The 14,844-nt window shown below is 44.4% G+C and overlaps 1 long non-coding RNA gene across 3 annotated transcripts in view; it reads left to right on the top strand.

Annotated features, from left to right (window-relative positions):
* Window positions 1-14,184, top strand: part of LOC140847194 (uncharacterized) — a 42,063-nt gene extending 27,879 nt beyond the window's left edge. The window contains exons 2-4 of one of the 3 annotated variants that reach the window (XR_012126930.1): window positions 10,792-11,092; window positions 11,610-11,721; window positions 13,335-14,184. This is a non-coding gene — a long non-coding RNA (uncharacterized lncRNA). Of the gene's footprint in view, window positions 1-10,791 lie in introns of all 3 variants that reach the window. The other 2 variants (XR_012126928.1, XR_012126929.1) reach the window with 2 other exon arrangements.
* Window positions 14,185-14,844: the final 660 nt, after the last annotated feature.

Below are 14,844 nucleotides of genomic sequence, written 5' to 3'. Positions count from 1 at the left end.
CAAGTTCTAATCCAGGCTCTGCTGCATGATTTGGGGCAAATTGCTTGACCTGTCTGAGCCTCATTTTCCTGTGTTGCTAAGTCTGCTAGTAAAAATGGTAACCCTACAGCACTATTGCTGTGAGGGTTAAATGAGAGAATGCATGTTAAGCACTTAGTTCATAATCTATCACATAAATATCATTATTATACCATTATTATCTATCTGTGCCTATTACAACTTGGCAAATTAGTAGAGCCATCCACCCATTTGTATGCTTCAGGCTTATAGACTTCTTCAACCTGTCCCAGTCATGAGCAGGATGCATTCATCAGCAGAAATATTGTGGTGAGTTTCAGTCTCTGGTTTCTCACTATTATGCTCAGTCTAATTCCCTTTGGATCCCAGGGCCTGATGACCGTGGGGCTCTGTCCTCTCTGACTCTTCTGTTTACATCTGTTTGGAGGCAAAGCTGACATTCTACCATAAGGTATTTCTGGCTTTATAGGTAGGACTATGCAGGAGAGGTAGGTGGATAAAATCAGAGAAGGCAGGAGCCCTGTAGGGCACCACATTGAATCCTGGATGGTCAGCCCTGGAAGAACCCTGAGAAGTTGTGGGCCCACTTCTTTTGTACAAAAGGGGAAACAGGAGCTCAGAGAGCCAGGGTCCATCCCCAGTCAGTCACTGAGCTTAAATTGATGGCAGAGGTATTTGAACCTGGGTGTGCAACTCATTGCCAGCACCCACCCTTTAGGTCCAGGGGACTCTGACAGAACTGGTCAGCAGTTTGGAGACTTGTGGCCTTATAAACTATTTATTAATTAATTTTACTATTAAAAAGTTCAAACATATTAAAAAGTACAAAGAATAGTATTATACACACCACTGTATCTACCTCCCAGAATTAATAGATGTCCACATTGTCGTATTTGCTCCAGCTCTTTTATTTATAAGAATAAAAGATTAACAGGCTCATGGCTTTAAACACCATCTAAGTGCTAGTGACTCCCAATGTACATCCCCAGCCTGAGCCTGTCTTTTGAACTCCAGACCCATATTTCCAGCTGCTACTCAACATGTCTGTGTGGATGTCAAAGAGCATCTCAAACTCTACACCCCCCCAGATGAGTTCCTGTTTCCTGTTCCACCTCTAACCTGATCTTCTCACAGTCTCGTCTGCCTCCACTACTGCCTCCTGGTTTGAGCCACCGTCATCTCCCGTGAAGATTCAGCTCTCCTTTCCTAACTGGCCTACTTGTATCTGCCCTTGCCCTGGACCCTTATACCACATTTTCTTTATTATAAAACTGCTGCAAGGAACATCCTCATTCATATCATGTACATGACTATACAAGGCTCACTCATCCCTAGAAGGATGGCTAGATTGTGTGTGGGGGTGGGGGTGATTGCTCTCTGAAAATCTTATACTAATTTACACTCCCTCTAGCAATTTTCAAGAATCCTCACTTCCCACCTTCTCCTCTAGTACCTCCTCTATTCAAACTTTGAAGTGTTTGCCCATCTGATAAGTGGGAAGAAGTGTAATTTGCTTCCCAGCTTCACCATTAACATTTAGCATCCAGAGAGTGAGACACAGAGTCTGGTCACACTGACTGTGCACATCTCATCAACCTTTCACACTCTAGCAAGAGAGAACATAGTGAAGCTCACAGGCTGTGGTCTTTCACACATGGTTCCAATTCTGGCTCCTCTATCTACTTACCTACAACCTCAGACAAGTTCCCTTATCTCTATGAACCTCAACTGTAAATGGGAATAAGTGGGTCCACTCATGGGGTTTGGGTGAGGATTAACAGAAAATGAAGATCAGGCATTCAACACACAAGTGCTCAAGGAATGGTAGTTGCTATTAAGATGTCATGTTTATAGTGGAGTGATACGTTTATACGCAGCTGGATACGGACTCAGATATGCCTGGAGTTTAGTTCCCATGCTTTGGTAAGGCATATCACCTCTCCAAAGAGCAGTCTGTCATCTATAGAAGGGAGATGATAGTAAGTAGAAGGAGCAAGACTGGAGATACTGGAGTAGAAAGAAGTAGGAAGCCTTGGAGAACACAAAGGACAAACATCTTTGTTACAAATCTGTCCATGGCCCAGCCTGGAAAAACATGATGCATGGGGGTGAACACCAGATCAGAGGCCCAACCCCTGGAGGGCTGGGTTTGGGGGTGGGAGGCTGGTTTGGAGGAGCAGGGCCAGAACCCCCCAGTCCCCACACACTATCTACTCCTCTCCTGCTGGGCTGATAAGATGCTTCTCTCAGTCATCCAAGTGCTGACTGCTGTGCTGAGGGAGTTTTAAAGATCTTATCATCAGCAAGAGGTTTTGTAGATTTTGATAAACTGTAAGGTTCCTCACATTTCCTTTAAATACATTTTCTAGAGACTTGTTCCATCAGCTAAGGTAGCAATGTGTATTTGAGTGTTTGTGAGAGAGACAGACAGAGAGGCTGGGGCTGTTCTCTCTCAGGATAGTTCTAAGAAAGCTTCTCCTCCCAACCAAAATATGCACACATAGAAGTCTGCTTTTCTGGCCCCCAATTCTGCTCACAGAGCCACAGTAAAAACTCCACAGCCAGTGTGTAACCAGCACTAAGGAGGGGGTCCCAGCGCTGCAGACTGTAAAAATCAGGCCAAGGCTAATTAGGAGCCACCTTTTGCTCTGTGCCCAGTCACCTGTGTACTCAGCAAATGTCACAGGCTCCCCAGGGCTTGTGGCTGCTAATTAATTACAAAGGACTCCAGCTCCACAGCTATAATTCAGTACCCACTGGGCAAGTGAAACCCTCCGCTTTGCACACGGCCCTGGAGGAAGGACCAGTAAAGCAGAAACCAACAATTACCCACACTCACTGCCCCCAGCAGCAGAATGGCTGGTCTGGGTTGGCTGACAGCCCAGATTAGGGCTTTAGAGAGGGGGAAGGAGGCTCTCTCGCTCCCTCCCTCCCTTCCTTCCTTCCCTCTTTCCTCCCCCTCCTCTGTCCCTCCTGCCCTTCTATCCATCAATCATTCAGCAAACCTATTCAGGGCCTACTGTGTGCTGGGCTTCACCTCACCCCCTTGGATGGGGTAAGGCAGCCAGACACAGGGCCTGGTCCCCAGGAGCTTGCTCTCCAGGCGGGGCCATAAGCACGTGCACAGCTGTCAGAAAAAGAGTGCAAGCAGGTTTTCTGGGAGGGCACACAGTGCGGGGTTGGCAGGGGAACGACTCTGCCAGTGAATGTCTCCTTCAATTTTGAGCACTTGGTGCCTCGCTTGCCTTACCCTAGTCTTGGCCACTCAGTTCTCCCAGGGTAGGTAACCTCTGGGTTGCTCATGGGACACTGGGGCTGGTCTAGGGGTTTCCACACTGTGTGTGCTCAGAGCCGGGGGGTTCACGGAGGTGTAATGCAGAGGTTGCTGCAGACGGGATCCTAGGCCCCACCCCTCCCCCGCTTCCTCTATTTAAACAGGGCAGCTCCTCTTTTAAAAATCTTTTTTGTCTTGTGTATCCCACCATCCACCCCCCAAATAATAACTTTACCTGGAGACCTGGGGTCGGGGGTACTGCAGCTAGAACCAGTGGGAAACTGCTGAACACAAGCTCTGCCTTCAAGGTTAGTGGACTTGCCCAAGGGGCAGTGTGATCCAGCAGCTCTGTGCCTGGAATCCCAGTTGGAACTCCTGCCCAGTGCTTTCTGGTTTTCTCTTCTTTTCCATAAATTTTTTTTTTAAATTCTGAACAATTTAAAAAAACAGATAAGAACAGAAAATTCAAAATAAAACTTTCCAAAGTTATCAAATATTAAGTCCTATTCATTTGTATGTTTTAATGGAACAAAAAATCAAAGAGAGTGTAAAGTCCTTGTGTAAACTTCCCATATCTCTTGCTAACCCCACCACCAAACCTGGGAACCAGTGTCACAAAGTAAGTGTTTACCATGCCCAGGCATGTTTTTCTACTTTTACTACATGTATATGTATCTATAAAATTACATAGTCTTGTTGTACAGGTTTATAAACCTTATTTAAAATGGCATCATTCTCTATATAGCCCTTTATATTGTTTTTTGCTTTTTTTTCTCAGCAGTTTCAAATTTATGATTTTAACTGCTTTACAACATTCTGTTATATGACTATTTCACAGTTCATCCTTTTTCTGTTGATGAGCATTTATTTCTACTTTTTCATTATTATGATCACTGTTGCAGTGACTATCTCAATATATACATTTCCTTATGTGCATGGGCCAGAGTTTCACTAGGGGGGTGTACCTGGGTATGGACTTGCTGGATTGAAGGGAACATGCTTATTCTGTTTTACTACATGTCCCCAAATTGCTCACCAGAGGTTTACACTCCCATAATCACTGTACTCAAGTGCCCATTTTTCTATGTCTTCATTAACACTTCGTATCATCAGACTTAATCTTTGCCAGCCTGACAGATATGAAACGGCATTCCCTTGGTTGCTGATTTGCATTCTCCTTATTACTACTGAGGCTGAGCATGCTATCCTGAGATTTTTAGCCATTTGGGTCTCCTGTACATGGTCCAGTATTCTTCCTAACATGCAGCATTCCGTGGTTGCTCTGTGTGATGTACCACTAACCAATCCCACTCTGGGACGAGTTGGTATCATTTTCTTGGACACACAGCATGTCTCTATCTCCCCACAGTCCTGGTTTTGTTTGTTGTTTTCTTTGTCTGAAAATGTGTTTATTTTCTCCTCATCCTTTTTTACTATAAATCCTTTTTTGTATTAAAGTATTATTGATATACAATCTTATGAAGGTTTCACATGGACAGTAGTTTCAACATTCATCCATGTTATCAAGTCCTCACCTCCCCCACCATTGCAGTTGCTGTTTATCAGCAAAGTAAGATGCTATAGAGTCATTACTTGTCTTCCCCATGCTATACTGCCTTCCCAGTGATTTACCTATATTGTGATTGTGAATTATAGTGCCCCTTAATCCCCTTCTCCCAACCCACCCACCTTTCCCACCCTCTCCCCTTTGATAACCACTAGCCCCTTCTTGGAGTCTTGAGTGTGCTATTTTGTTCCTTCAGTTTTGTTTTGTTCTTATACTCCACAAATGAGTGAAGTCATTTGGTACTTGTCTTTCTCCACCTGGCTTATTTCACTGAGTATAATACCCTCCAGGTCCATCCATGTTGTTGCAAATGGCAGGATTTGTTTTCTTCTCACTGCTGAATAGTATTCCATTGTGTACATGTGTGTACCACACCTTCTTTATCCATTCATCTGCTGATGGACACTTAGGTTGCTTCCATATCTTGGCTATTGTAAATAGTGCAGCAATAAACATAGGGGTGCATATGTCTTTTTGAATCGGGGATCTTGTTTTCTTTGGGTAAATTCCTAGGAGTGGAATTACTGGGTCAAATGGTATTTCTATTTTAATTTTTTTCAGGAAACTCCATATTGCTTTCCATAATGGTTGAACTAATTTACATTCCCACCAGCAGTGTAGGAGGGTTCCCCTTTCTCTGCATCCTCACCAGCATTTGTTGTTTCTTGTCTTTTAGATGTTGGCCATCCTAACACGAGACATCTCATTGTGGTTTTGATTTGCATTTCTCTGATGATTAGTGATTTGGCTCATCTCTTCACCTGCCTGTTGGCCATCTGAATTTCTTCCATGGAGAAGTATCTGTCCAGATCCTCCACCCATTTTTTAATGGGTTATTTGTTTTTTGGGTGTTAAGGCATGTGAGTTCTTTGTCTATTTTGGATGTTAACCTCTTATAAGATAAATCATTGACAGACAGATTCTTCCATACTGTAAGATGCCGTTTTGTTCTCCTTTGCTGTACAGAAGCTTTTTAGTTTGGTGTAGTCCCACTTGTTCATTTTTTATTTTGTTTCCCTTGCTCAAGGAGATGTATTTAGGAATAAATTGCTCATGTTTATATTCAAGAGAATTTTGCCTATGTTTTCTTCTATGATTTTTATGGTTTCATGACTTACATTCAGGTCTTTGATCCATTTTAAGTTTACTTTTGTATATGGAGTTAGACAATAATTCAGTTTCATTCTCTTACATGTAGCTGTCCAGTTTTGCCAACACCAGTTGTTGACGAGGGTGCCATTTCCTCATTGCATATCCATGGCTCTTGTATCATATATTAATTGGTCATATATGTGTGGGTTTAATATCCAAGCTCTCTATTCTGTTCCATGGATCTATGGATCTGTTCTTGTGCCAGTACCAAATTGTTTTGATTACTGTGGCTTTGTAGTAGAGTTTGAAGTTGTGGAGCATAATCCCCCCCACCACCAGCTTTATTCTTCCTTCTCAGGATTGCTTTGGTTATTCAGGGTCATTTGTGATTCCATATGAATTTTAGAACTATTTGTTCTAGTTCATTGAAGAATGCTGTCAGTATTTTGATAGGTACTGCATTGAATCTATAGATTGCTTTAGGCAGGATGGCCATTTTGACAATATTAATTCTTCCTATCCATGTGCGTGGGATGTATTTCCATTTATTGGTGTCTTCTTTAATTTCTCTCATGAGTGTCTTGTAGGTTTCAGAATAGGCCTTTCACCTCTTTAGTTAGGTTTATTCCTAGGTATTTTATTCTTTTTGATGCATTGCAAATGGAGTTGTTTTCCTGATTTCTCTTTCTTCTAATTCGTTATTAGAATATAGGAATGCAACAGATTTCTGTGTATTAATTTTGTATCCTGTCACTTTGCTGAATTAAGTTATTAGTTCTAATAGGTTTTTTTGGTGGAATCTTTAGGGTTTTCTATGTATAATATCATATCATCTGCTAACAGTGACAGTTTAACTTCTTCACCAATTTGGATGCTTTTTATTTCTTTGTGTCATCTGATTGCCGTGGCTAGGACCTCCAGTACTATGTTAAATAAAGGTGGTGAGAGTGGACATCCTTGTCTTGTTCCTGATCTTGGAGGAAAACCCACAGTTCTGGTTTTAATAATTTCTGTGTTCAGGAGGCTCAAAGTGACTTTGGGAGATGAAGAAAATGACTATCCTGGTATACTCCAGGAAGCCCACTCAAAAGATGGAGTGGGGAGTGGAGGAGCAGCCTGGAGTTGCATCCTCAGCCTTCAAGCTCTACAAGCAGTCGCTAAGCCCATGGGGCGGGGGTGGGGGTGGGGAGATGTTCGCAAAGTCATTTTAGGCTTCTGCCATTTTATCCCCTTTGTTTAGAAACCCTTCCAGTTGAAATTGACTCGGAGTAAGGAGTTCTGGGTTTGCTCTGTAATGCCTCTCAAGAATACTTGAAGGAGGAGGGAAGCAGAAGAACTCCTGGAATTAACAATTCTAGAACATCGGATCTGAAAGGGCAAACCTCTCAATCCCAACCCTATTTACAAATCGGGAACCTGAGGCCTCAGATGGGCAGTGCCTTGCCTATCATGTCCCCAGGATCAGCTGGGTGAGATGAGGAATTGAGGAAGAAAACCCCCCAGGGCTTTTGAAACCTAGGCGGCTGTAGAGTGTTGCCATTCGCAGAATCACCTGCTTGGATTAAGCAACCAGTGAGGAACCCACAGGGTGCCACATGCCTCACTCACCCAGGCTATGAAGAAGGTTTGATGGTGTAATTGGGGAGCTGAGCCACCCAGAGAAGCCACTGGCGACCCCCACAGGACTTGCACTCAGAGTGTGAATTAACGGGGGTGTCTTGTGTATGCCCAGCTCTGTCTGCTCTGTCTCCAATCCCTTCTTTTTGCCCTTCTGCTTTTCCCTCATTCTCCCTTTACCCTCTCACCTCTCGCTTTTTCTCTTGTGTCTTCTCCCTCTCCTAGGGTATTAAGTCCAGACTGGGACTAAGGGCAACTGAATCCTTTAAACTCACTGGCATCACTCCCTCACAAGTTCATTTCCCTGCCCTGGACCTCAGTTTCCTATAAACTATGAGGAGGTGTCCATACTTGGGTGACTACCCAGACCCCTCCCAGCTCTGTCTGGATGTTGGTAAAGAGCCAGCTGTTTGGAAAATGACTCTTCTCTAGATTTGGAAGGGCAATCCCCTCAGCTAACCTCCCAGCGAAGCACTTTGTATTTAAAGCATTGTGATGAAAGCCATCTTTTCAAGAAATTCACTAATTATTGTCTGCAGGCACCTTTTGGTGGAGCTTTTCCTCCAAAGATGTGGGAGTGAATTCAGACCTGCAACCCTGCAGCCTGCTCTCCTAACAGTGGGCTCTCCAGTTTGTTATGCCCAGAATTCATGATCCCCAAAGACCACGAGGGAGCCGAGTCAGATGCAAAAGCAAAGAACCTTTATTTGAGCTAGCTCAGCTCAATCTCCTATCTGCACCGACTCAGCTGCGAGATGCCAGAGTTTTAAAAGCACAAAGGTTTTATAGGGGTCTAGGAGCAGTTGGTGGGGTGATAGTTGTGGCCTTAGTTGATTGGCTGGGGAGGATCAGGGTCTTGTTGCACAGGTTGCTGGGCATGGTTTGCGTGGGAATGGGCGTGGTTTGAGCAGGAAACTTCTTACTCAAGATGGAGGACACGGAACAAAATGGAGGCGGTCCCGGCCCGCCAGGGGTCATGTAGGGGACACAGTTATTCAAGATGGAGGACACAAAATGGAGGCCGTCCGTTCTGCTCTTTCACAGTTCACCCACGTTTCGTGCAGTTCTCAAGTCCTGGGGGGGTCTGAGGATTTCTGTTTGCACAGACTTGGTCCCTCAAACTACAGAGCTCCTCCTCACCTATCAGGATTTCACTAATAACTTGGAACCATAGTGCACTAGTTATTTGTTGATTTCTCCAGTATAAATATATAGTTCTCTGAAAATAATCAGATCGTTTTCAGTTAATGTTGCAGGGGCAAAAAAAAAAACAAAGACAACAGCTTGAAGGTTGTATACAAGAGAATAATTAGCCGCCACAGTCATTTCCTGCATGGTAAAGGTGTTGATGACAGACCTTATTGCCCCCCTCAGTGACTGTGGGGCCACTGACCTGATGTCTTCATGCAGCTCGACTTTGGGAAACCCCGCAAGAGAACAGGAGGGGGGCCACAACACCCCAGATGGGCACGAAAGCCTGGGTGTACTAGAATTCCCGGGCCAGATACAGGTCTGAGTGAGCCTCAGATGGACACAGATTTACGCTGCTACTCCTTTGATTCTCTCTCTCTCTTGCGCTGGCCTTGAGCAGGCCATCTGACCTACTGTCCCTGCTAATAAAAGGGGGATAATAACACACGCTTCTAGGAGTGTCTCCTAAGAATAATTGACCAGTTTTTGCAGGGCACTTTGAAGAAAATTGCTGTGAAGTTTCTGCTGGCCCTGGAACTTTCCTTTGTACAAATATAAACAGATGAGGACGGCCTATGTTCTGACTCTGGTGCTCCCAGCTGAACTGTTTCTCAGTTCAGTCGGAAGAGAGGAAGAAGGGGGAGGCACCGTGATCACAGCCTGGGCCTGCCTGGAATATTAAAGGCACAACTTTGCCTTTGATGCTTGCCTGCAACGCTTGTTAATTTTAATGGGAAGCAAGCGGAGGCGGGAAGGTTCTGCCAGGCAGAAGACAACAGGCTGAGGCTGAAGAGGATTAATGCCAACTCAGTTTGGATCTTGTTTAGCTTTGAAGTCTTTGGCCTGGGACCGGAATTATAGGACAACTCTTAGATGTCAGCAGAGTGGGAGGCAGGGGACTGGGGAAAGTGTGCACCTGAGGCCCTTCAGTCCAGGAGCAGAAAACTCCTGTCTCAATTTGGGAATAACCTTAGAGTCAACAGTCTCCTAAATTAGTGAATTTCTGTTATACCTTCAAAGAGGGGCCTCAACTTTAAGTGTCTTCAGGGGCTAATTAGCACATGAGTGAAATAGGCTGATTATAGTGGTGGGAAGTGTGGCAAACTGAATAAACTCTAATTGAATATTGAGATTTGGAAATGAGGGCTAAATTTTGTTAGCTCTTTTCATTTTATAGGAGAAATTGAAAATCTGGATTGTATGTAAATATGTGTGTACTATATTCCGATTTTTACACCTTGATCGAAGTTGATTATTTGTTTTAAATACTCTCCTCATGAACGAACACAGACCAGAGCAGCCGATGGGGGTTTCAGTCCAGGACCATGTCTTGTTTTGTGACCTCTGGCTTGGAATCCTACAGCTTCAGGGGTGCAGTCTCTTAAAAGTCACCATATTTATTTTATCATTTTAGTTACCTGAGACTTCAGACTAGTCCCTAGCTGAGGGCATCGGAGTCATCCAGTATATGTGATTTAAAAAGAAACATTTTTAGGGAGTCTGACTCTGGGCTTGGAGTGGGATCTGAAGAGGGTTTCATATTTTTTAACTCCTCAGGTGATTCTGATGTTTAACTAGGTTTGGGAAACAATGACCTCAAATTCCTTTCAGTGATGTTTTAATCTTTTCTGAGTTGTAGATCATTTTGAGAAGCTAAAGAAAGTTATCAACACCTTCCCTAGCAGAAAAAAGAAAAGGATGTTCATTCGTCCAGAAAAAATTTTGAATCCAGTATCAGGGTGGCCCTCTGAAGGCCATCTACGGCCACCAAGTGAAGAATCGTGGCAGTACTTGATGCTGGAACACCATCTACAAGAGCCATGAAATGGCCTCCAGGGTTTCACTTGTACCGCTCCAGTGACAGGGAGCTCATTACCTTTGGAGAGAGCCTATTCTCTTTTAGGGAGCATTAGTCTTCAGTAAAGTCCCTTTTGTGATGAGCAAAACTCCCTCCTGCCCCTTCTCCACCTCCCCTAGCTTTTACCCACAGGTCCCACGTGTGTCCTCTTGCTAACCTCTCTCATTTAACTAGGATACAGCTGCTGCGGGGCCCAGGAGAAGTGGGGGATGGCCGATGATGAGCAGCTGTTCTTCTTGGGATAAGACTTCAGGAGCAGATTCTGGACCAGATCCTGGCAATTCCTGTTCATGCCACCTCATCCCTTTGCCCCTTTAGAGACCTCCTCCATTCATCCAGTACCAAATGCCAGCCCTGATGGTTTACTTCCACTTTGGCTTCGCCATCCTTTCCCTATAACTTCCCTGTGGCTGGACCCTCTTTGAGTGGCTTTGACTCCCAAGCCTGGAAGATGAACCTTTTCAACACGATCCAGGTACAGCTTGGGGACACACAAAGCAGCAGATGGTGGGCACTCTTGGTGACACTCATGCCATCATTTACTCATTCAACATCAACCCAACACTGACCCCATAGTCATAAATGGGCCTCCACCCCAGCTTAAGATCTGTCACCTAGCAATCTGAGCCTTCTTAAACCTGTTTATATTCTTGGCTCATCCTACCTCTTGGGATAGAAAACATAAGGTCCTTCTGAGTAAAGTAGGTGGAGGAGGGTGGCTTTTATTTGCCTTAAACTCATTTAAACATCAAGGGAGCCCTCTCCTTCTATTAGTTGAGGTTGGGTGTCTATCATCCCCCTCTGCATCCACTTTGGGACTTTTTAGATTTAATTCAAGCCAAGCCTCCTTTTCTTCATCTGGAAGAAGCTTCACTTTGTAGCTCTGTCATCTCACCATCCTTTGATCCTTTTAGTCATCTGTACTTCCCTGACAAATGTGCCCTGGTTTGAATGTGAAAGCCCCTAAGTGTTTCACTCACCTTTTATCCCAGGGCTTCTGAAAAAGGCAACACATGCCTGCAAACATGGGCCTGAGTGAATCCTCCAGGGAGGCTGGGAAAACAGCACCCTCTTACCCATCTCCCAGGAAGACTGGGATGACAGGTCAGTTGTTGAATGCACACCCAGGGCCTGGTAGGGTCCCATTCATGTATTCATTCAGGTAGTCATGCCACAAATATTTGCCAGGTTCCTAATATGTGTCAGGTTCTGTGCTGATGATGCAGGACTCAACATCACCAAGCAAATCCTTGCCCTCCTGGAGTTTATATTTTAACAGGGGAGACAGAAGACAAACAAAGAAGCACAACCATGAATAAATTACAAGTTGTGATGTGACATGAGCGATAATTATAGATATATTAAGGGGGACCCAGAGGAGGTGACCCTCAGCTTAGACTTGTGGAGGGAAAGGTGTTCTAGTCAGAAAAAATAGCATATGCAAGGGCCCTGTGGCTAGAAAGAACTTGGCTTTTTTTTTTTGAGAGGGCATCTCTCATATTTATTGATCATATGGTTGTTAACAACAATAAAATTCTGTATAGGGGACTCAATGCACAATCATTAATCAACCCCAAGCCTAATTCTCAACAGTCTCCAATCTTCTGAAGCATAATGAATAAGTTCTTACATGGTGAACAAGTTCTTACATAGTGAATAAGTTCTTACATGGTGAACAGTACAAGGGCAGTCATCACAGAAACTTTCGGTTTTGATCACGCATTATGAACTACAAACAATCAGGTCAGATATGAATATTCGTTTGATTTTTATACTTGATGTATATATGAATCCCACATTTCTCCCTTATTATTATTATTATTATTATTATTATTATTTAAATAAAATGCTGAAGTGGTAGGTAGATGCAAGATAAAGGTAGAAAACATAGTTTAGTGCTGTAAGAGGGCAAATGTAGATGATCAGGAGAACTTGGCTTTTTTGAGAAATCCAGAGAAAGCCAACACAGCTAGAGGTAGTGACTGAAAAGAAGAGATACTGCAAGAGCTGTGATTCAGATGCCTAGAGGGTTCAGCAGGCTTCATGAATGAGTGAAGGGAGCCAGGTTAGAGACAAGAAGGAGCCCTGGGGTCTGTGTTAAGTTGGCAAACTCACACCCTGCATAGAGTGGGCAGCCACTGCTCAGCTCCAACTGGCCTTACAAATGTGGGGATGGAACTGTTAGCCCAGTGTTGCCAGGCCTTTTGATCTTTCAAGATAATCCTCCAATCTAGATTTATACAAACCTTCTATTTTAAAAAAATGCACTGCGATCCTTGAAACACCTGTTGGAGGACCAAATGTGACCAGAGTGCATGCTGCCTCTTTGTAACCCCCAAACTGGGCAAATCCACAGTAGAGAATTAAGGGACTGTCCCCTTATTCATGTAGGTAAACTAAGGCCCCAAGTACTCTCAATTTCCAGCTCTTGCTACACTGGGTAGTTTCCAGAGGACCATGAACAGCCTTTCAGGCTGATTTCCTCTTTGGGCCCTAGACAGGCTTTGAACTGTGGGGCTCAGTTTCCTAACTTGCAAACAAGAAGGTTGAGGCCAAGTCTGGTGAGTGCTGAGGGCTACAGCATAGGGGGTAATTAGGGTTTAAAAACCACTTTGAAGCTTGGAAGGAGTACCCAGTGAGGTCCAGAAGGGAATTTCAAAGGGCTTGTTCCTTCTAGTGCCACCACTGTGTATGTCTTACCCTCTCCTCATCCACAGGGGGCCTTGAGCCAGATGGGAAATGAACAGGTGGCTGCCATCTGCTGTGGGATTCCAGTGAGTCCCCCGGAACATCCACATCTCCCCCCAGCCTCTCTTTCCCTTCCTTGCCTCCTGTCCCCCTTTCCTTTCCTGCCCAGAACCTCAGTGAGCCACTTGTAGGTACCGGTCCCACTGAATCACAGTGCCAGCTCTAGGAATGCATCCTCATGGAGCTTGTAGCCCAGCAAGGAAAACAGGGGGTCAGAAGTTACACATGCATTGGGTGTTACAAGATGGAACTTGCAGGGAATCATGGGAGCCAATAACCCAACCAGGGCTTCAGGGCCCTTCCCCCCACCCCATCCCAAATAAGTGATGTTTCAGCTGAGCAAGGGCTTAGCCAGAGTGGGAAGATGAGTGGAGTAGTCGTCCAGGTAGAGGGTGCTTCCAGGATCAGAGGCTGGAGGAGAGATGAGGGAGCTTGAAGTATCATAGACCTGAGAGATGCCCAACTGGCCGGGGCCTCCTAGTTCAAGGCAGAGAGGGAGCCTGGAGGCAAGGAGGTGGGCAGGACCCAGGAGGCAGCTCACGGGGGTCCTTAGAGGCCAGGACAAGGATCTTTTTTTTTTTAATTTAAGTATTGTTGATACACAATCTTACATTGGTTTAAATATACATACAACATAGTGGTTTAACAGTTACCTATATTATTAAATCCTCAACCCCACTAGTGTGGTTACTATCTGTCAACATAGGAAGATGTTACAGAATATTCTCCATGCTGCACTTCCATCCCTGTGACCAACTTACATTATGACTGAGAATTTTTGTGCCCTTTTATCCCCCTCACTGGCCCCACCCACCCACCTCAACCTGGTAACCACCAGTCACTTCTCAGTGTCTAAGAGTCTACTACTATTTTGTTCATTCTGTTTTGCTTTGTTTTTCTATTCTATAAATAAGTGAAATCAAATGGTATTTGTCTTTCTCCACCTGGTTTATTTCACTGAGCATAATACTCTCTGTCTCGCCTGAGGGGGATGTCAGCCCCAAGCCAGTTCATTCTGGATTTGGTGAGATGGAATAACAACAGAACATTGTGGGTAAAAGGGTTTATACCAAGCTTTATTCTTGTGATGGCAGGTTGAGTGCTAGAATCAGTCTGCCTCTAACAAGTTCACAATCCCTCTCTGCCTCTGGGCATCTCCACGTCTGGGTAACCCCACCACCCCTGCAGAGAGCACTGGGTGGAGTTCCTTATATAGCAACAGAGACAATTATGGCTCACTGCCAACATGTGTGCAAGCATGTGCCTGCAAGCATTGCACATGCACAATGAGCAAGTAAATTAGGGTCAGGTGAGGATCCTGGCTATGGTAACTTCCATTTTCCCTACACCCTTTAAGGATCTTCTTTTTTTTTTTTTTAATACCTTGAAGGTAAGAGGGTAATAAGAAGTTGCTGAGTTTCAACCCAAAAGAAAGTGTTACAATTTGATTGCATTTTTTTTAGAACTCAATGATTATTT

This window comes from Manis javanica, chromosome 17 (genome assembly GCF_040802235.1).
Source record: "Manis javanica isolate MJ-LG chromosome 17, MJ_LKY, whole genome shotgun sequence".
NCBI classification, from domain to species: Eukaryota; Metazoa; Chordata; class Mammalia; order Pholidota; family Manidae; genus Manis; species Manis javanica.
Note: the sequence above shows the minus strand (reverse complement) of the source record. Positions and strands in the feature narration are given on the sequence as shown.